Raw genomic sequence first — 23,495 nt, forward strand, 5'->3', positions numbered from 1 at the left:
GCAAATAAAAAGTAACAAAAAAATTCTCATGCTAAATTGCAATAATGCACTATGTACTGATTGTAGTTACGCCATAGATTGAAGATAAATAGAGCTATCAACCAATTGGGATGTTACAGCAGCAACCAACTGCAATGTTTGTAAAGAACTTAATCATAAAAATACATTTAATTCATGTTCCTGGTTTAATCCAAGCTGTACGCATCTCAGTTTACAGATCATACGTGCTTCTTCTTGGCAAAGTTTCAATTGTCTGTCTCCGCCTCTTGTTTGTGGCTTGATTTGTTTAAGTCCTACAAATTTGATGTCACTTCGATTTGCCATTTAGTGTTGCGTTTGCGAGTGCTGTGCAAACGGAAGTTTGGCATCCTAGCTGATCAAATTGGCGAGATGTTCCCTGATCCTTATTCTCAGCTCAGGGATGGCAATTAAAACTCCCACAACATCACCGACCACATCGGACATTGAGTCTGAATCTGAACCAGGGACAATTAGCTCAGATGACCAGGATCAAGTCCCAACTTCAGAGGTCACAAGACACGCCAGAAGCGGCTATCTGGCAGAAATAAAGAGGTACAGAGAGGGCAACATTCCAAGTTACTACAAGCAAGTACGCTTTCAAAAACCTTTCCCTTTAGGCCCAAATATACCAACAACCCCCATCACCTCAGAGGAAGAAGAGGAAGAGGATCGAAGAGGAGAGGGAACAGGAAATACAAATAAAAGGTTCATGAGATCCAGTCTCAAGCAACTGAAGCCAAAGCCAATCCTCAAAACTTAGTCATTTACTTATCAGACAAACACATTTCACAAGCTCAAATTGATGTGCTCGACTATGGCCTCACCTTTGCCCCCAGCATCAACTCTGATATGACAGAAGTGCAAATTGATCTATACCAATTTACCAGAAAACGTAAACTTAAGAAATACTTCCATAACAAGCCTGATTTTTACAAACCTCATATCTCTCTACCTCCAATTAGTACCAGGAGTATCCAAGAAATTGAAAATATTCACCCTTTGGCTAACCATACAAGAGATCATAACCAACCTCTAATTAAGATCCAAAGTGACCATGGAATACATCAATATGGATATTCAAGAATTGAAAAACAGATCCAAATTCACCCCACCAAACATTGGAGACAACGCAATAGAAATCTTTTACAGGGCAATCACCAAAGAAATCCATCAATACATGGATGGTCAACATAGGGGATTCACCAGTAAAAAGCATAACCTGACAAAGTCTGAACATCTAGCACTCAAGAGCCTGGCTGCCGATAACACATTGGTGATTAAAGAAGCAGACAAAGGTGGTAATGTTGACGAGGAGAGGAATTTACTGAGGGGCCCATTGGTCAGCACTCACCCTCGAAAACTAGTTATACAAGATAGCTGCAACAGGCGAGGACAGAGTGCAGGATTCACATACTCCGGCAAGATCCAATAATCAGGACTCAATAAATTGGCAAAGGGAAGTCTGTTTAATGATACATACATCAGCGAATGGAAATAAGCAGCATCGCGATCACCTGCCTCACCCCGACTTCCCCGAACATTAGTCCAACAGCCTCTTTTATGGGAAAAATCTATCATCATTGACGTCTAATTCTACAAAAAATCATCATGCAATACAATTGGTTGGGAAAGGTAACTTAAGTATAGGTGCTATATCTGTATATGGAAATAACGCAAGTGGATTGGATAACTCTTTTCGGGGGCGTCTACGCCCTTTCCTCTACACCACACTTGATTGACATCACTACAAGTACAACGTCTCATTGGTTACAGTGTCTATAGGACCCTAGATTACATGGTCCCTTGTGATTGGGCAAGTTACACCCCTAAACATAAATCTCCATTTTAAGTAGCAGCTTTAGAGTAGACACCCAGGTGCCTAGTGCCCCAAGATTCACCCTTCCTCCCTTCCATCAATTAGAGTTTTAGGGCTGTGTGTCAATTAGTTGGCTGGGTATGGCCTCGGATTTGTAGTCTCTTATCAGGAAAAGTTATGGCACCCTCTGGTTCTGGATGACATCAGCATGTCACTACTACACTACTCCTCCTTCTTCCCATCCGTCTAGGGAGACTACTGATCCCCAGATCTGCATTTTTCCTCGGTTCTTCCATATTTGAGCTTCTTCTGCCATTTTCCCTTGGACGTTCAGTCTTGAATTTATCCCCCACCTTATTCCCTTGACGTCAGGGTTTTCATATCTAATCACATGATTCTTGGTGTGCGCCCTGTTTCTTGTTTTGATGTCCTGGACATATCCGTCTTCATCAGGGTAGTCCTTTTCGTTGGCCCATATCAACGATGCGTCTCTCCCCATGAATTGTCCTCTGGTGTTACACATTGCCACATGTGACAGGTAGTGTGCCATGGGGACATCTATTTCTACAGCCACAAAGATTTTGGACTTGCCCATGCTGTACGGCAGGAGTGCACAGACGAAACATTCTCCTTCTGATTCCCTTCGTCCAACTTCCTTCATGTGCTGGTACCATATGTTGTTTCCAAGATGGGCCGTGCTGTCCAAGTAGTCGTTTAACTCGTCATCGGTTTCATATGGACTTTTCTTGATCCTTAGCGTTTTTCTGTGGTTGGCTATCACTATGTCTCTGAATGCGTCTGTACTGCTCTTTTGTTCAGGCAGACTCTCGGGCATTATCCTTGGAGGGTCAGGTTTCATTTCCTGCCCTGCAGTAATAGGGGGAGGTTTTGCACTTCTTTTCCTTCCCTCCTGCATTCTTTTGTAGACCTCCTCCCACCGCAGGTGATTTATTATCCTTCCAACACGTGGCTGTGTCGTAGGCTCGGTATTTACTTCTGGCGTTGGAGCTGGCGTGCTCGCTATCACAGTTGTGGTGGTTGTCTTGTGCAGCTCCTCCTGTAGCTTCTTTGCTCTAAGAATGAGTGGAAACACATACTCAACTACCGCATGTGTTTTCTCAGTGAGTTCTTTCGTTGCTTCCTCTGTTCTATTGGGTGATTTTGCTATTTCACTTCGATTCGGTTTCTCATGTTGCTCCCTGATTTCTGGAGCTGCTTGTTCCACAGGTGATTTCTCTCTTTCAGTTGGTTTGGCCTGCGGTTTCCTAGCCATTGACACTTGCCCTTGTTCGTGTGCACTCAGTGTATGGGTGCGTGCCGTGGGAAGTGTTATGCTATCATTCATTCCGTGCTGACCCTGTCTCCAGCCTTTCTCACCATTCATTACTTCAAGTGTATGCGTGTTACTGCTAATTAAATTCAACTGTAAATCGTTTGCTTTATCATCAGCTTTTCTTGGAACAGGGATGACAATATAAGGTCTGGGTGCTTTTGTGGGCCCCAGATGTTCATTACCTGGTGGATGCACAGACATTGGGACGCTTCGTGCACCGATAAAAAATGCAGTTCTAATAGTTAACGATAAAAATACTACAATAGTCACAATGCATATACATATGACAGCCTTAAAAGACAGTTTACCGCATCTCCTTCCGGGAAACCGGGGGCGCCCTTCCGCTGGTGGCACGACTAAGTTACTGTTTTGGGCCCCCATTTCAATCAAGTCCATAGTCCACTATTTATTTATTTCTTCGTTCTGATCTCGTTGTTCAAAATTCAGAAAATCAAAGTTCAGCAAATACTAAAGTAACATGTGCTGTTCAATGTCCCACCTCTTGCGAGTGATGATGATAGTCTCTGAGTATGGACTACAGTTCCTTTGCTAGACTATGGAAAAAGGTTAGACTACCGTTTTCAGCACATCACATTCATTCTGCATTTGTTGTGGGAACCGCATTCACAGGGCACTCTTTCAACTCGTCACGGCCCTGAGGATATGCAGGACAATGTTTTCAGTGACACCATGAAAAGATGGATTCGCTACAAATCACGCAACATAAAATATTAAAAAAATAAAAATAAAAGTGAACATATGAAAAGGTAGGAAAAAATAAGAAAAAAGGTTAAAAAAGGTAAACACAGCAGTGAAGTTTGTGTCTCTGTTCCTTTCACTTGGTCGTTTGAGGTCGAGTTGATGAACAGTCTCTCTCTCACCCATTTATTCTCCTGCGTGATAATGATGAACAAATAGAAAACACAAAACAAGAAAAATAAGAACGGATGTAGTTATCCTTGTTTCTGCTCTTTTCGATCTGTCCTATGTTGGAAGCATGAAGAACTGTGACATTTGTTTTCTTGCCTTGTCCCCGGCTGGGGATGATGAAAAAGGTTATTTTGGAACGCCCCCATCTAGGGCTCTTCTTAGATGTGGATGCCCATAGTTGCTTCTGGGTCGTGATGCAATAGCTCTTGGGAGCCTGTTCAAATGGGCATTCTTTGCTGGATCACTAACAAAGGCAGGCACATCAATGTTGCGGGGTCTGCCGCACTAGTTCTGGAAAGTTTTCAATGAGATGAAAGAAAGCATGAAAAGCATAACAATTGTCAACAGGTGTTCTTTGGCTCTAAAGTCACAGGCCTTTTCTTGCAGTGTGATCAGTTGTTTTTGTCTTCGATCTTTCCCTCGTCGGCTAGTCTCACTGAAATCTCCTCAGGAATTCTTGCTGGAAATTGTACTGCTTAATCTGGAGCATCATGCCTTGGAGGAGTGCGCCCATGTGTGGGGTGTTAGCCAGATTCCTAAGAAAGGTGATGACCTCAACATCTGCAGGTCTCCCCACCATTTCCGGATAGTCTGTGACTAATCGAAATAAAACGTTGTGTGCCAACCGTGTATCCTCAGGTGATAGGGACATTTGCCTCGTTTGCTGGGTCCTAATCACAGTCCCTTCTTTTGATGCGAACAAGTTTTGCACTTTCCTGCTGTGTGAGTTGCAACCACGTGGTTCAGCTTGTACCACACTCGGTTGAGAAAGTAATTGTTTTTTGGATCTCTAATGAATGTCAATGTATCTGTAGTTCTCCCGATAAGTCCTGGACATTCTTCGATGATGCGGAAGAACAAAGTATATGCGATCTCGTCAATGATTACTTGTGGTGGAAGCATCTGTGTCTATTCCGCTGTGTTCGGGTAGTGTAATGAAAGTTTCTGTTATGACAGTCAGTAGTTGTCAGATTATTTTCTTGTTTGCAGGGTCTTGTATGAATTCAGTAACGCTGGCTTCTATGCCTATAAGTGAAGGGTAGGACAGTAGTACCAGCTGAAAATATCTGAGCACATCCCACTTGAGACTTCTGCTGGGATGAACCATATGTCCATGAACAAAGTCTTGATCTTACTTTTACTTCTTATCAGAGTCTTAGGTTTTAAATGCTTTGTGTGGCTTTCAACGTTCATGCGATTAGCGCTTCTGTCGATATGAGTACACGATTTTCTTCTTTTACCCTGCACCTTTGGCTGCACAGGGTGTTTGCTTGGTTCTTATTGTCTTTTTTATGTCTATAGAAAAGCTTCAGCGTGGACAAGATTTTCACAAAAGTTCTTTTGTTGGCTACATTGAATGTTCATTTAATTGTCCTTTTGTCAACTTTCACTTGGTTTGAAGAACTGTCTTGTTTTGAAAGTCTCACTTTTATATTTTTTTCTCCTCATTCTTGTAACTTGTCTGCTCATGCGTCCTTCTTCCTTGCCATAGATCTCGTCTGCACGTGCTGCGGTCCGTCCCCATTGTCTGTGGATTCCTCGGCAGTAGATGTAGTAGGAGTGCTCTCTACTATAAAGAGTTTTATATCATTCGTGAAGATCCAGGCTCTTCTGCCTTTGAGCTTGACAGCTGACGGAGTGCAGTCCTCTATGATGAACGGGCCATTAAACCTCGGCTCGTCCCGTCTTTTTATTGTGAAATTCTTCACGAGGACGCGATCTCCAGGGAAGACAAAAGGCGCGCATGGGCTCTGAGTTGCGCCGACATCAGCACTGCCTGTTGTGGTTTGTGCTGTGTCGTCTCTTTTCTGCCATCGCTGCAGCTGGCCTGAAATGACAGTGGAACTGGATGTGAGACAATCCAGATAGGCCTTCATCTCCTCTCCCAGAACCTTCCTAGTTAACTGGACATCACATCTAGCTCTGTCTTGGGGGGTAAGAGGGGTCCTCATCCTTCTCCCCGTGACTATTTCGTGCAGCATTAGATGATGGTCGGAGCCTGGCTGGTTCCAAAGAGCATACAATGCCAGTGGTAGGCAGTGCATCCATCCCTTTCTTAATGTGAGCTTCAACTTGGCTATCCTTTCCTTAAGCAAGCCGTTGATCCGTTCACATATCCCGTTTCCCTCTGGGTGATACGCCGACGAGAATTTGTGCTTTATACCAAGTAACAAGCTAATCTGCTCAGATACTACATTTACAAAATGTGCCCCATTATCAGATCGCATTACCTCGCACACCCCCCATCTAGTTTAAACCTCCCTCACCAGGGAATTAGCAGCACAGGCAGCGTCAGGGTGTGTACAGGGGCTTGCTTCTACCCATCTGGAGAAGGGACACACCACCACAATCATATCGACATAATCAATATGTAGGTGCTGGAAAGGTCCATTTGGTCTGGGGATGACTCCTCTCACTACTTTTAATGTGTGCCCAGAAGTGAATTGCTGGCATTATTACCATAAATAATGCAACATGCTCGGCTAAATTCGGTATAAACCAGTCTTCCTTGAGCGTTGCAGCCAAATTTTCTTTTGACATATGAATGGGGTAGTGAAGCTGTTCTAGCGCTACTTTTAGAAGGGCGACAGGCATTACTGGTTTACCAGTGCTGTCTTGCCTCCACAATCCGTCAGAGGGGTTTAAAGAACAGCCTCGACGCGTCCATACATTTTTCTCCTCCTGAGGTGCCTCCCCGTGGAGCTCCATTAATTGAGATTGCACCATATTGCTATAGGCTTCTGGAGTGGCTCGTGCTACCATCATTCGTTCATGGGTACGTGCCACCTCCACGTCCATGATTGTTTCAGTTTTGGATGCCATATGTTAGGCTTCGGTGTCCACTTCATGATTTCCATGTGACACAAAATCTGTCCCTTTGGTATGAGCGGCGCATTTTACGACCGCTATGCCCACTGGGAGCTGTAGTGCTTTTATCAGCCTGTCTAACAAGGCTGCGTGTTGCACTGGTGTGCCGTCTGCTCGGAGGTAGCCCCTCCTCTCCCAGCGCGCTAATCCTGCGTGCACTGTTGACGCCACATAGGCGGAGTCGCTGTACACTGTTACGTCTGCATGGTTCTCGATGGCGAGTATCAGTGCCACTAGTTCTGCAGCCTGTGCCGAATAGTGAGATGGTATTCGCGCACTGACAAGTACTCGGAACTCTCCATTTGCCATGTGTTTGATTACGGGCACGCCTGTATATCTTTGCCCGTCATCTTGGTCAATTCTTGATGACCCGTCAATAAAGACAATTTTCCTTGACCCTGGGGATCTCATCATAGTATTCTTCAAAGTTTGCACAGTCATGCACAGGTTCTCCCTCTGTGACTGGCTTGGCTATAAACATAGCAGGGTTCACCGTTTTGCATCGCACTATTTTGATCAATGGTTTAGAGATAATCACCTCGTAGGCTGATGCTCTTTGCGAAGTCCACGTGCCCTTTGGCTTCTCTAGTATGGCGAATAGTGAGTGCACAACATATAATGTCATGGAGCACCCCATCACAATGGATGACGCCTTCTCAATAGCGAACGCGGCGACAGCTACATTTTGTTCGCACGGGAAGTGGCCCTTCATGACCGTGTCCAGAATCCTGCTGTAATATGCTAGGGGTTTATATCCCAATGAGGTTCGCTGCGCGAGCACTGCTGTCATAAAACTGCCATCGGTATGAGAGAACAGATAGAATTCCTCCGCATAATTAGGAATCCCGAGAACTGGGGCCTTACAAATTGCCCCCTTGAGTTCTGTAAACCTCTTCTCCATTTCTTCATTCCATTCAATTTCCTCTCTTGTTGCCTGGGCCTTTTTAAGGGCCTGTAACAAGGGCTTGGTATATGATCTGTAGTCAAAGACCCATCCTCTGACATAATTGCACAAGCCTAAGAAGCTTTGCATTTGCTTTATTGTGCGCAGCATGGCTGTGTGCATGATAGCCTCGGCCCTTTCTGGGGTTACCGTTTTTGCCTCATGTGAGATTAGTTGCCCTATGTACAACACCTCCTGTTGGCAGTACTGCAGCTTGTCCTTGTCTACTTTGTATCCTTTCTCAGCCAATACGGTCAATAGCTGGACCGAGTTGTGTCGGCATTGCTCTTCAGTGATGCTGCAGATTAGAATGTCATCTACATACTGCAAAACAACACTGACCACCGCAATATTGCTTAGGTTCATTTGCAGGACTCTGTTGAAAATAGATGGAGACTCGCAATACTCCTGTGACAACCTTGTACTTTTCAGGCGCATTTGCCTGAAGGTAAATTACGTCAGGTCTTGTGAGTCACGGTGTAGTGGGATCGAGAAAAATGCATTTTTCAAATCGATCACCATGAAGTATTTTGCCTCAGTGGGTATGTTGCACAAAATTGTGGATGGATTCGGGACTAGAGGAAACTCGGCTTCGACTATGTCGTTCAATGCTCGTAAATCCTGGATTAAACGCCAATACCCTCCCTTTGATTTCTTGACAGGATAAATCATTGTGTTGCAAGGTGATTCTGACATCACAAGGATGCCCTGCTCCATCATGGCTGAGATTGTCTTTGCAATCCCTTCATCCGATTCTCTGGACATGGAATACTGTCATGCCCGTGGCAGAACTGCCCCTGGTTTTAGTTAAATTTTCACTTCGCAGGCCCCTTTCAGGAGACCTACGTCATAGGGCCCTGTAGTCCATACCTTGGCCGGCACCAGGGCCATGTCATTATCAAAGTATTCTGGACGTACTAATGCTAACATCATCCTCTGCGGTACCTCCCGCCTGATCATTTTGACCCAAAATATGAGACTCACTTCCACCCGCGTCTCTTCTAGGTCATGGTGTTCTTCGAACAGATCGTCATCGGTGATATCAGTCACTCGATACCCTTCTTCGATGGCGATAATCGCACACCAAGGCCTGCCCTCATCGTCACATCCCTCAACCAATACCACTTTTCCTCGCACTGCGGCAGAGTGTATCATTAAGGGAAATACTTGTCCCTCCTCTTCGTGCATGGGTATTCTTGGCCTGAATAGAAACTCATCCGGAGTTCTCATAGTTTTGTCTGCGAGTCCTGGCAACCCCACCATAAGTACTCGCACGCCATATGCAAATACTTCTGGCTCCAGCGGTACAGCTCTCATAGCTGCACGTCCAGAGTATGCTCTGATCATTTTGCACACGTTTGAATAATGCATTCGTGGGGTGGAGCACACTATGCCATCCTCAGTGAATGAGATGGTCATATTCAACTTTGTCATCAAGTCCCAAACCATGATATTTACTGGAGACGGACGAGAATACAATAAAGGTAGATTCATGTCGCACTCTCCCATGGAAACTGGGAGTGCATCAGTAAAGGGAACTCTGCTATGAGCTCCAGTAAAACTCTGGGTATCTATTGCCTCGCCGGACAAGGAGAACTTGCCTTCTCGTATGCACGAGCGCGTTGCACCCGTGTCAACTAAGAAGGAATATTCTTTCCCCCCTATGGTGACATTTACCCTTGGTTCCCTGTTAGAATGTCATCTACATACTGCAACACTGACCACCGCAATATTGCTTAGGTCCATTTGCAGGACTCTGTTGAAAATAGATGGAGACTCGCAATACCCCTGTGGCAACCTCGTACTTTTCAGGCGCATCTGCCTGAAGGTAAATTACGTCAGGTCTTGTGAGTCACGGTGTAGTGGGATTGAGAAAAATGCATTTTTCAAATCGATCACCGTGAAGTATTTTGCCTCAGCGGGTATGTTGCACAAAATTGTGGATGGATTCGAAACTAGAGGGAACTCGGCTTCGACTATGTCGTTCAATGCTCGTAAATCCTGGATTAAACCCCAAGACCCTCCCTTTAATTCCTTGACAGGATAAATCACTGTGTTGCAAGGTGATTCTGACGACACAAGGTTGCCCTGCTCCATCATGGCAGAGATTGTCTTTGCAATCCCTTCATCCGCTTCTCTGGACATGGAATACTGTCGCGCCCGTGGCAGAATTGCCCCTGGTTTCAGTTTAATGTTTACTTCGCCGGCCCCTTTCAGGAGACCTACGTCATAGGGCCCTGTAGTCCATACCTTGGCCAGCACCAGGGCCATGTCGGTATCAAAGTATTCTGGACATACTAATGCTAACATCATCCTCTGCGGTACCTCCCGCCTGATCATTTTGACCCAAAATATGAGACTCACTTCCACCCGCGTCTCTTCTAGGTCATGGTGTTCTTCGAACAGATCGTCATCGGTGATGTCAGTCACTCGATACCCTTTCTTCGATGGCGATAATCGCACACCAAGGCCTGCCCTCATCATCACATCCCTCAACCAATACCACTTTTCCTTGCACTGCGGCAGAGTGTATCATTAAGGGAAATACTTGTCCCTCCTCTTCCTGCATGGGTATTCTTGGCCTGAATAGAAACTCATCCGGAGTTCTCATAGTTTTGTCTGCGAGGCCTGGCAACCCTGCCACAAGTACTCGTACGCCATATGCGAATACTTCTGGCTCCAGCGGTACAGCTCTTATAGCTGCACGTGCAGAGTATACTCTGATCATTTCGCACACATTTGAATAATGCATTCCTGGGGTGGAGCACATTATGCCATCCTCAGTGAATGAGATGGTCATATTCAACTTTGTCATCAAGTCCCGACCCATGATATTTACTGGGGACTAACGAGAATACAATAAAGGTACATTCATGTTGCACTCTCCCACGGAAACTGGGAGTGCATTAGTAAAGGGAACTCTGCTATGAGCTCCAGTAAAACTCTGGGTATCTATTGCCTCACCGGACAAGGAGAACTTGCCTTCTCGTATGCACAAGCGCGTTGCACCCGTGTCAACTAAGAAGGAATATTCTTTCCCCCCTATGGTGACATTTACCCTTGGTTCCCTGTTAGGGTCTGGTGTCACTGATAGGATAGAACACATCAGAGTTCCCTGTGAGCTGTCCTATTTCATATATAGGTTCGGTCCATTGTATACCTGTGGGTTTCCTCCACCTGAATTAGTGCCCTGAACCACTTGTGGCAATGTCTGCTGGGGTTGTCCCTGCGGTACATTCCCCATGTTCAGTGGTTGGACCACTTGCTGTGCACCTTGCTGCAAGCCACCTGCCTGCTGCTGCACGGTATAGTTTTGTGCATTGCCCTGTTGTGGGCTAGCAGGTTGATTCACCATGCCTGTCCCCATCCCTTGGTTGTTCTGCCACATGCCTTGGCTTCTGCACATGCGCGCCACATGTCCTGTCACTCCACATAGCCAACACACTGGCAGTGGTCGGGCCATCTGTCCATCTGGACTGCCCATTGGTGCGCTGTGGATACCACCTTGAACATTTTGAAAACCTCCTTGGTTACTTCTAAAGCCTCCCTGATTGCTCTGCCATCCTCTTTCTCCAAATCCCCTTCCTCTTGGGTAATATCCCGCGTTACCCTGACTACTCTGGGGCGGGTTAGCTGCACGCTGTGCACTCGATTCGGCTTGGCTTGTTAGCATGGCTCCCTCCAGAGCATATTTTGAGAGCTTCCTTTGCACTAGCTTCGCCTCTTCTCCCTTACGCATTGCCTTTTTCTTTCGATTCTTTTCTTGCAACAGCCTACAGTAATGTGCAATTGTCAACTGGATCTCAGCCCATGGTTTAGCTTCTATTCCTACCAATTTTTTTAGCTGTTTTTGCACCAGTTCTGATAACCCTTGGCACAATATATGGTAGAATACAGGGATCGATTTCGTCCAAGACTCATGCATTTCGAGCACCCACGCGTCTTGAAAATTCTGGATATAAAGCAACGGATCCTCTGACTCCTTCATTTTTCGAGTCATTATAGCTCCCATATCAGACGTGTCTGGATATAGCGTACGCAGTGCTTTCCATACTGCTGCTCTACAGTTATTAAATGGCGCTCCGTCATGAGAGGTGTTAGTTATGGTTACCCTAGGGTAGCCTGCCCTTTTCCACACATCGTCTGCTCTTTCTCCGAGTATAGCAATTAGGAGACCCTTGATGTCCCCTATAGCTAGGGTGACGCCCCCCGTAATTTTTTCTAGCTCATGTATCCACTTCCCGGCTCTCGATGTGAACATTGGAAGCTTCTTTTTGAGATTCTCTTGGTCTATGTGTGGCCATGGAATATATTGCGGTCTTGCTCCCCCCTTTTCCAACAGTGTGAATTGGAATGCACAATCTTCCTTTCCCTTCTATACACCCCCTCGGTCTCTCGCCGGGGTGGCGTTCCCACCTTGTGTCTACCTGGCAGTGCCCTTAATCTATCAGTATAGGCAGGTGCCGACGCCCCCCTCTGACCGGGGTGCGTGTCTTCATCTCGGCTGGACTGTCCAGCTGAATTTGGTGTCCAACTTATGGACTCGCCCGCGTCTGACCACCGTACCTCTCGACTCCCTGGGAGCCGCGTTTCGCACCGCCTCCCTTCGTCATACATCACTTCCTCCGCTTCTCCATCGGAGTCTGACTCTGAATACTCCCAGTTTGCACAACTTCTTGCATCATCTTCATTCTGCCCATCTTCTAGTCTATCTAGGGAACGTCCCCTACTCTCACTACTTCAGGTGACATCCTCAGTGTCATATAACTGAGTGCTCTCTAAGCGCTCATCTTCCCTTCCTTCTTGGGAGATTCGTTCCAGTCCCATCTCATCATATATTTTATCAATCACTTCCCCAATGCTTCGGGTGTCGAAGTCATCATCAATAATTGTCCCGCTTGTACTTGGCACCCCATCATTTGCAGGAAAGAATTCTTCTATGTCTTCCCAGTCTACAACAGGACTGGGTTTTTTAACTTCCCGTTGCAAATATTCTAAATCTCGCGCCCTTTGCCTGTGTTTACGCTCTGCTTCCTCATCCATTTCTCTTCGCTTCTTCGCTTCCTCTCTAGCCTTAACTACTTCCCTCATCCGTTCATTTCTACGTTCTTTTGCCCTTATACTTTCCTTGTATTCTCGCTTTTTTACCTTTCTTTCATGCACTCTCTTCTCTTCCTCTAACCTAAGCATGTTCTGCCTGTACTTTTCATAGGCTGCATATTGCGGGCGACTGAGCGGTATACCTTGCTCTTCGCGATATAGTTGTTCTTGCCGTAACCTATCCTTCTTTCTTGCCCTTTCGTTTCTTATGTCCACTTCTTTTTCCCTTTCCTTTCTTTGCGCCTCATCAGACCGTTCACTCGGCCTTGCACCATCACTTCCTTTTCCATCTAACTTCAACAGTATCTGCTCTCCCATCCATTCGTCCTTTGTACATGTTAACTCATTGGTTCCTTTCTGCTTCTTTCCCTCTCTCTCCCTATCTAGAGGTGCACTCGTTTGAGCCTGTTTCTTCCTTTCCTCATCTCGCCTCTCTTTTCCCCATGGGACTGTGGAGGCCAAGTCAATTTCCTGTTCCTTCTCTTTCGTCTCGTCACTGCTACACGCAGGTGACTCATATGCAGGGTTGCTATAACCTGTGGCTGCCTTAAGCTCTCTTAGTGGGTAAAGACCCTCTGACTTACTTCCCTCAACAACTGGTAACGGCCGGGCAGGTGGCGCAGTAGGCGTCTCACCCCCCTCCGTACATACATTTAATATCCAGTCTGCGGGGGGGTCTTCTTCTTTTGTTTGCTCAAACATGTTCCAAAGCTCAAGAACAGCAAGGCGTTTTTCGAGCTTCTTCCCACTATATGTGGCATGTAGGAAGGTGGTCATGTGCTGTAAAACAGCCTTTGACAATGACCCATTTTTGGGGCCACAGCATAAACATTTTATTTGCGGTGCCCTTAACCCACTCCTGGCTATATTTCTTCAATTTTGTTGCGTGCTTTGGCAACTGCTTGCATAAGTGTGCAAGTGGGGTAACTTCTTCCATCCTTAATGTTGTTATCAACAATGTTCATACAGTTTTTCAACTTTACGCTATTATGAGCAAGCACCACATACGCGAGCTCCAATCCAATTTTTCCGCAAAATTTTATACCAACAAAACACATCAATTCAGTGGAGATTCCCTCTCATTTACAGAATCGCGTAAAAGCAATAATACATTGCCATCAATTAATAACACAATAATTCCACATTCAGCATACACAGAACATATAGGACAGACGTATACCTGCCTTCTAATTGTTACCCCGTCATGGGATTTGAACTAACCCCTTTATGATGTCTTTAAACTTCATCGTAGCTTAAAGTCCCCCCTCTGTGGGCTCTGGGTTCAAGTTCCTTCTGACCACTCTTTAAAGCGCAGGAACAAGGCGAATTTTACAGTTTTCTCTCAGGTGCCCCCCCGATATTCCTTACATTTTTTTTCTCGGGTGCCCCCCTGGTATTCCTTACAGTTTTTTTTTCTTGGGTGCCCCCCGGTATTCCTTACAGTTTTTTTCTCGGGTACTCCCCCCCCCCGGTATCCCTTACAGTTTTTTTCTCGGGTGCCCCCCCGGTATTCCTCCCAATTACTTCAGGTGCCCGGGTTTTTACCCTTTCATTCTATACAGTCTTTCCTACTTTTAACTGTATTAATCTTCTCCACCACCCTCTGTTACCTTTCCCCTTCTTACTCTAAGGACTATAAGACATTTGCCAAGGTAACGAGTTTCGTTGTTTTCACTCACCGATCACCTCTTTTCCTCTCTGGAACTTCAGGATCACCGCCCCTTCCTCTTCCTGCTTTTATGGTTTTCGTCTGATCCGCTACCCGTCGGTATGAGAAGGGTTATGCTTGGAAAGGCGGGTTCCTTCAGACCCACTGCAGACTTTTTGGGAATGATTACACTATCATTGTCCACGGGGAGCTTCTCAGCCTACTCAGCTGGAATAGCGAAAGGACTCGTGATGTAACCGAAGGCCTAGAGTTACTTCGTGCCGTCGGTCTAAAGGTGTCTTATACTATATCAATCAACAATCTATAATCGATGGCGAAACAATCCTCTGCTACCAAGTGTTGACGAGGAGAGGAAATTACTGACGGGCCCATTGCTCAGCACTCAGCCTCGCAAACTAGTTATACAAGATAGCTGCACCAGGCGAGGACAGAGTGCAGGATTCACATACTCCGGCAAGATCCAATAATCAGGACTCAATAAATTGGCAAAGGGAAGTCTGTTTAATGATACATACATCAGCGAATGGAAATCAGCAGCATCACGATCACCTGCCTCACCCCGACTTCCCCGAACATTAGTCCAACAGCCTCTTTTATGGGCAAAATCCGTCATCATTGACGTCTAATTCTACAGAAAAATCATCATGCAATACAATTGGTTGGGAAATGTAACTTAAGTATAGGTGTTATATCTGTATATGGAAATAACGCAAGTGGATTGGATAACTCTTATCGGGTGGGCGTCTACGCCATTCGCTCTACACCACACGTGATTAACGTCACTACAAGTATGACGTCTCATTGGTTACAGTGTCTATAGGACCCTAGATTACATGGTCCCTTGTGATTGGGCAAGTTACACCCCGAAACATAAATCTCCATTTTAATTAGCAGCTTTAGAGTAGACAACCAGGTGCCTAGTGTCCCAAGAGTCACCCTTCCTCCCTTCCATCAATCAGCGTTTTAGGCTGTGTGTCAATTACTTGGTTGGGTATGGCCTCGGATCTGTAGTCTCTTATCAGGAAAAGTTAGGGCGGTGGTACATCTTCACGCCTGTCTGGTCATGTGTTGGTTAACCTGAATCTGCTTCAGTTTCCATCCTTTTGTGCATTTAATTCTGTGTGCGCTTGGCCACCTGCATGGGCCTCTCTTATCTTGACCTTCACGGGCGGGCTGGTATTCTCTGTAGTTGGAGTCTCGTGAGCTCATGCTCACCTCCCCTTCTCTGGTTGACCTCGATCTCCCTGGCATAAGCCCCTCTTTGTTGAGATTCGATTCAGCTCCTTCTCTGGTCTTTGCTGGGTTTCTAAACTCGGCCTGTCAAGCCTTTGGCCGCCTGGGTACATTTCTGCTTTAACAAAATGGAGTTGCACGTGTACATTGTGCAGTATTGAGGTAGATATATGGTTGGCGCCTGCCGCTCTACTCTCCTACTAGGCATTGCAAGCAGTATCGATTTCTTAGCCTCTTGCATTTCAAGCTTATTTACACACATTCAACAGGGCTGTTGCTTCCATCTTGCCTTATGGCACCATTCTCTTATGTTTTAACAGTGTCTCTCCCCTGCATCCATTATCATTATCCTTGCGGTTACTAGTACTGCCATTCGTGCTTTCAGTAGCCAAGTCTGTTTGTTCTCGGGGCTGCTCGGGCCCTTGGTTTATTTTCATTGGCCTTCCATTAAGGCCTTAGGGGTCTCCTCGTGGACCGTGTGCAGGTATTCCTCATTCCGTATCAGTGGCTGGTATGGCTGTCTGATAGGGTATCGTGCTGCCCAGGGTTGTAGCGTTATGGCTTCTTCAACCGGTATTCATCTCCTTACGTACAAGGGGCAGAGTCCCAGTGCAGCTCTCTGTTGGTTTATTTGCTCCTCATACGTCACGTACCACAGCGAGTACCTTACTGGCAACTCACAATGGGGGGCAGGGGTGCGGGTCATATCTGGGACCTCCTCTACAGTAACATTGTGATTCTTAATAAAACGGATAGTATTTCCATGGCCCAAGAACAACAAGAGGCAGAGACAGACAATTGAAACTTTGACAAGAAGAAGCATGTATGATCTGTAAACTGAGATGCGTACACCTTGGATTAAACGAAGAACATGAATGAAATGTATTTTTATGATTCAGTTCTTTACAACCATTGCATTGTTAGGGCAGTTGGTTGCTGCTGTAGTATCCCGATTGGTTGATAGCTCTATTTATCTTCAATCTTTGACGTAACTACAATCAGTACATAATGCATTATTGCAATTTTGCATGAGAATTTTTTTGTTACTTTCTATTTGCGCAAAATTCATGCAATGTCAATACATTGGCCTAAATTCAAGGATCTAAATAACCTTTACGGGTAGGTTTACAAAATTAAATATACGTAAGCATGCATATTTATCCGCATCATTGAGACACTATCATAATCAGTTTGAGGCATTCCGGTCAGTTGGCTCCAAGTGTGTCAAATTGAGTATTAATATCCTTACTATTATACAAATATCTGCTGACAGGAACCAATCGCCCAGGTCTGGTATTAATCTATATTAATAATATAGATTGTCATTATTTTTACCTCATTATTATTACGTGTTAATAATAATTTATTCGGTCTCTTTCTAAACAAATATTTTACCTATATGACACTCTTTGTCTCATAGACCCTGCCAGTCGGGCACTTAAATATCTCACGGCTCTAACGTTTCAATGTTGCACGGTCTAAACGATTAATGACAATACATGTCAGTAGCACCGTCATTTTCAAAGATAAAGCCATACATCTTTAATACGTTAGAACTGAATATAACACTACTTTCATGCCAGCAGTAAATAATGTTTAGTCTTTTCACCATTTTCAAACACGTTTTAATCTGAATCCAACACTGTTTGTATGCAGTGAAGCTCTGCAGCTGCAAAGCAGACCAAAGTTGCCTAGCAACCTTGGAGACTCCTAGTCACATGACCATAGGGTTTGTATACTTGCAGGCCAATTAACAGGCCGTTACTCACAACGCCTACATTCCACAAAGCTCCGCTCAGACACACGACGGAGTCTCCAACAATTCATAGTTTGTACGCATTCAAGCGGGAAATTTGGTAAGCCGGCATTTACATAGCGTCTTTATGTCCATTAGTGTTTTCTCTTTATTCAACACTGTTTGTATGCACTGAAGCTCTGCAGCTGAAGAGCCGACCTAAGTTGCCTGGCAACCTCGGAGACCCCAGGTCACATGACCATAGGGTTTTTATACTTGCAGGCCAATTAACAGGCCTGTACTGACAACGCCCACATTCCACAAAGCTCCGCTCAGACACACGGCGGAGTCTCCAACAATTTGTGGCTCCGTACGCATTCAAGCGGGAAATTTGGTAGCCCGAGTTTACATAGCGTCTTTATGTCCATCAGTGTTTTCTCTTAACTCCTCCGTACAAATTAATCTAAAACTGAGAGTTTTTTGCATACAATGCTGTTACAACATGGGCACACATTATTGGTTTCTAAACTGATTTTTCATTCCCTCTTATGTACTCGTACCTTATTTTGGCGTATTATTTTACAGTTACTGAGGCTGACAATGAGTCATCAAATTGAACCACCTGATTCAGACCATTATGACTTATGAAAACGCATCTCATAGCGAGCAACTAATCAAGAACGGCGGGTAAAACCGCTAATATGTATTCTAGTTTAACAAACATGTTCTTCACGTTAACATTGCATTACATTCTCACCTCTTTAAATCTTAGATGGAATCACTTCTTCTGAAAACCTAGTTGCAACTAGTGGTTTATAATACTAACAAGACAGCAGATGCAGGAATATAGTCCAATACTTTCTTGGTGAAATAACAGGTAACCTTCTTTAATTTACCATTTGGGATATGTTTTAGCGCACCAACTGTCGTAGATATGATTGTTAGGCAGAAACCTATGCAGTTCCCTCTGGGACCACTGCAAAAGATTTAAGACTACAGGTGTTTGGCAGTAAACCCACTTGGTAGCAGTCTGTAGCACACAGATTCACTTGGTAGCTGTGGCTGAGCAGTCAGACTTCCCTCAAGAAGAGTTAGGCAGTATACAGAGTATTCACAATAGGTCAGAAGAACACAGTAGAACAAGTAAACACTGACCAGAGCTTGGTGTAAAAGAGATATAATTATTTATTTAAAGCCACATCTAGTAAAACACACAGGCACTAATGTTAAGAAGTTCAAAAACACGGTCACTAAAAGATATACACTTCCTTAAAAGAATATTAGACAATTCTTTAGTAAAGCCCCACTTATTTTCAGACAGCGGTGAGCGCTTAACGCAGATGGCACTCTAATAATTAGTTTTAAAAGGGAGAGAAAAGCAGAGTATAAATTGAAACAGATCCCAACACTTTTACAAGAACACAACAAGAGAGGAAGGCAAAGTAAAACCGTGAAGTTAGAGTTCAGTAGGCCGGATCAACTTTAAGAGGATCAGAACGAAATGTGTCCAAGGTCAAATGGTTGCAGTGCACAAAAGCCTTGAAAAGGTTCAAAAAGAGTTGGACCAAAGAAAGGGACCAGTTAGATGGTCAAGGCGGCCAGCCCAGTCCAGAAGGTTAAGGGATTATTATTACCTTGTAGCAATCTTTAGAAAGGGAGGCCTGGCGGACACGGTACCTTAAAGTGGTGAGAATACTCCAGCGGGAGCAGTTGTTACTGGCAGCGGATGCAAGTCGATGCTTCGTCCGGGGGAAGAGAGGATTTCGTCGGGGAGGAAGACAGGAGTCCGTTGCACTGCCAGGGAAGAGACCAGCCGCAGAGTTCTAAGGTAAAAGGAGCGGTCCTTTGATCCGCGGTCCAGTGGTAAGTGGCTATCCGGTTGTCGGGGTGCTTGGCACGGGCAATTCGACCACAAGATTTCCTGGGATGTGAAGAAAAGAAGGTAAACTGGTTGTGCCCACCAGTCAGGGGAAGAAGCTTCTCCAGCCGGGAGATCTTCTCTGTCGTCGGGAAGTGGTGAGTCGGTTCCGCAGGGCTCCACCGGCGGTGTCGTCTTGGTAGGTCGGTTCAGCTTCTCCCTCGTCGGATTCTCAGGTCCTGTGGCGACTTCTGAAGTTCCAGTCCCAAAAGCCCTGCTTTTATGCAGCACACCCCCATTCACTCAGCCTAGCTGTCAATCAAACATGCTAAGTGGTGAGCCGGCCGGCTCACCACTTGGGCCAATCACACAAGAGTGCGACTTGAGTTACCAAGATAACTCAGTCCAGGGTGCCTAAACCCCCTCCCACATGCCCTGTGGTACCCAGACAGAGTGGCACCACTTTTGGAGGCTTCTGTGGAGAAGCCTGCCAAAAAGTGGAACAAAGGGCTCGACTTGGGTTGGAGTCACAGAAGAGAACACAAACGCCATTTTAGAATCGAGTCCTTGCAAAAAATACCAACCGGCGAATTAATATTAAATAAATAAACCGGCGGTATGTTCGAGGCTTTGAGAATTAAATAATTAAAGTTGGTAGCCTCGAACAATGGGAAAATCCCATAGGGATATATTCGCGGTCGAATATAAAAAGTAGTATCCGCTGCCACCAGCCAAAACTCGATCAGGGGGGACGGAGACGTGCCGCCTCGACTAACAGACCCCGGAGCAATTGAATTGCCCCGACCAGTACGTACACAATATGATGGTTTGTACTGGTTTCTGTTCATAATTTGGGACTAGTAAAGCCAATGGTGACTTTACATGTCCTGGGAGACAGTACTCAGTCCCAGGGTATGGAGTGTATGGTGGGGTGTCACTATGACACCCCTGTGTTACTGCTCGGAGGGTGCTGTGTAACACACATAGGAAAAACACATGAGACCCTATGGAGTAAAGGACCCCATAGACCATAAAACACATAAACAGTCAAAGGAACACCATAAATCATGTCCAAGAGTGGGAGAAAAAGAGTCTCACTCTTGGCAGGAGAAAAAAACAAACTCCAGAAATCCAGCAAAGCTGCTGGGGGACTCACTAGGTTAGGAAATTCAGCCTAAAGAGAGAATTCTCCCTAACAATGATGAATCTATAAAACACAGAGGACAACCGACTGATAATCTTGTTTGTTTGTTTTCTCTCCCCTCTTTTTCTTCTGTCTCTCTCCTTTCCGATGTTTTTTGCACCAATTATACTTTTGAATGATATTCAATTTCAATTGTTTGAAACAAAACGAATGTATGTCTTAATCATGTAATGCTTTTGGATTGGATATATCAATATAGTCCAATACTTTCTTGGTGAAATAACAGCCAAATTTACTTTACGCCCTGAAGACGGCCCAGTGTAGGGTTGAAACACGTGTTGGCGTTTTTGTGTTTATGCAAGGTGGTTTTGTGTTTATGTAACATTAAAATTCTCTTTATTTAAAGTTGTTATACATCAACTTGGATTATTTTGGAAACATATTTTAGGTATACCTACTTGTGAATTTTAAAACCACTCTTAGTTAGACCTAAGTTGGTAGCGCAGATAAGTGAGGTGACGCCCTAATTCTTGTTCTATGCAGCAGGATTATTAACTCACACAGCTGAATTTCCTGACATCAATTGAGGCATTTCATCTCGAAGACTGATCAAAAATAACATTGGAAGGTCCTATACAAAACAAACAAGGTTTCTATGTGTGAAAGTAGCTAGAAACCACATTGAATGTATGTTGGACCAAAAAAGCGATGTGTGAAAGGTTTTGAATAAATCTGAACCACTGGCACTGCTCTGGGCAACCTTCCACAACAAATATTTTTGAGCCTGTCTAAATCTTTGCAAAAGGGGTCCAGTCATATGCAAATCTGTCAAGTACTGCCACCAATAGTAGCATCCCGGCCCGATCTGCTAGGCCCAGTCCCCTCTGCATGGAAACACAACCAACCCTGGACATATTTCATCCTCTTTGGGCCTCATCAGCGAGGTGCAGCTTGGATCCCTATGGCGCAGTGAGAAAGGGATCCATGTCTGAGCATACCCGCTGTCAGATAGGGAGAGAAACTATAACCAAAAAAGTGATGGGTGGAAGGTTTTGAATTAATCTGAACCACTGACACTGCTCTGGGCAACCTTCCATGCCACTGTTTCTTTGCCTGTCTGCACCATTGCAAAAGGGGCCCAGCCATATAATAAACAGTCAGGTACTGCCACTAGTGAGAGCACCCCAGCCTGAACTGCTAGGCCAGGTTCCATCTCCATGGAAACACACGCAACCCCAGACATGTTTTGATCTTTCCTGTTTTGTAAGGGCTTTGAAGATGAAGAACGATGGCCTGGAGGGTTGCCCAGAGCAATGCAGGAGTTTAAGATGATTTCTAAACCTTCCCACCATCACCTCTTTTGTTTTGCTATTATCACCCTTAGTGGGATGGGCATGCCCAGACATGGGTCAAATGCTTGCTGGGTCTAGAGACTCAAGCTACTCGTCACAGATGATGCCTAATGAAACTAAAGCATATCTGGGGATGCTTGTAGTCATGTGCAGAAAGGATGTGACCAACCAGTTTGATCTGGACTGCCCCTGTTGGAGTGAGATCAATACTGATTTCCTTTTGGTCTTCCCCCTTTTGTAATGACTTGGCAGGTGAAGAACAATGGTCTGGAGGGTTTGCCCAGAGCAATGCCAGAGGTTATGATTAATTCTAAATCTTGCCGCCATCACCTCTTTTGCTTTGCTATTGAATGTATCTTTGACATATCTTACAATTGTGCATGTCATTTACATCTGACTGCATGTTATTCAGTGTGCGGTCTATGTGTTCTGTGTGTACATTATAGCAGAGCCCTCAAATGTAGATAGTTGTTCTAGGGGTTGATAGACTATTTATAATACCCATTCCCTCTCTTGCACTGCAACCCACAGAATACAGCTGAGTCCTATGGAAAACTTGGTCCAGCTGTCACATAGTCACTGACAAAGCAGTCATCTCTGCGCTTGGACTCAATGCTCTGCATGAGTTTTATGATGTTGTAAACTACTCAACTCTGCTAATAATTCAATATTCACCTAATTCTAAATGCTATTTGCACGCAATATAATGCTCCTTTTATTTTCATGTTTGCATATATCACGGTCTTCTGAAGGACCTTCCAATCCTTAGCACTTTGAAGCCATAGCAATGGCAGCAGGCGCTTTACACATATCAAAAAACATAGCATAACATTTCGAGCATTTGACTTACTCATATTTCTAGAAATGTTGTAGAGATTGTGTGGATTACATTATAGAAATAATAGATCCTTCACTGAAGGACTGTGGATACATAGCAATGTCCCCTTGTGTGGCTTCGCCAGCAATCAGCAGTGTATAAACAGGTGCTATCGTTGCTGGCCTGTGCATGTACTCTGGGTCCATGTCACATGATGAAATTTTAATGAAAAGTCAAACAGGTCTGTGTTTATCTTTTCATTGTAGAAACCTGGAACCCAGGCCAAACAAGATGACGCGTGATTAGCAAATATTGCATGGTTTCACCTTCTTGGGTATCGCATAATGCAAAACCACTGCAAGTCACCTTGTGAAAGGACTTGTTTGCATCCTGCGCACGTGTTTTACTATGGCAACCCCTAGTGTTTCCTTCTTGATCATGAGTTCTTGTTGTTATCATGATTGTCATACCAGAACTAGCACGCTCTCCCTGGCCGCACGTACCTGCACACGCGCTCCCTGGCCACACGTACCTACAAATGGGGAACGGCTCCAACCCATCTCTGCCCAGATTGTCAGAATAGGAGAGAAACGGGGATCCACGTATTGCTGATGTGTCCTGTGAACAATAGCCTGCCAAGAAAACTTAGATTTCATTGAATTAATATAGGAACTAT

This window comes from Ambystoma mexicanum, chromosome 6p (assembly GCF_040938575.1).
Source record: "Ambystoma mexicanum isolate Mex_15411 chromosome 6p, UKY_AmexF1_1, whole genome shotgun sequence".
Classification (NCBI taxonomy): domain Eukaryota; kingdom Metazoa; phylum Chordata; class Amphibia; order Caudata; family Ambystomatidae; genus Ambystoma; species Ambystoma mexicanum.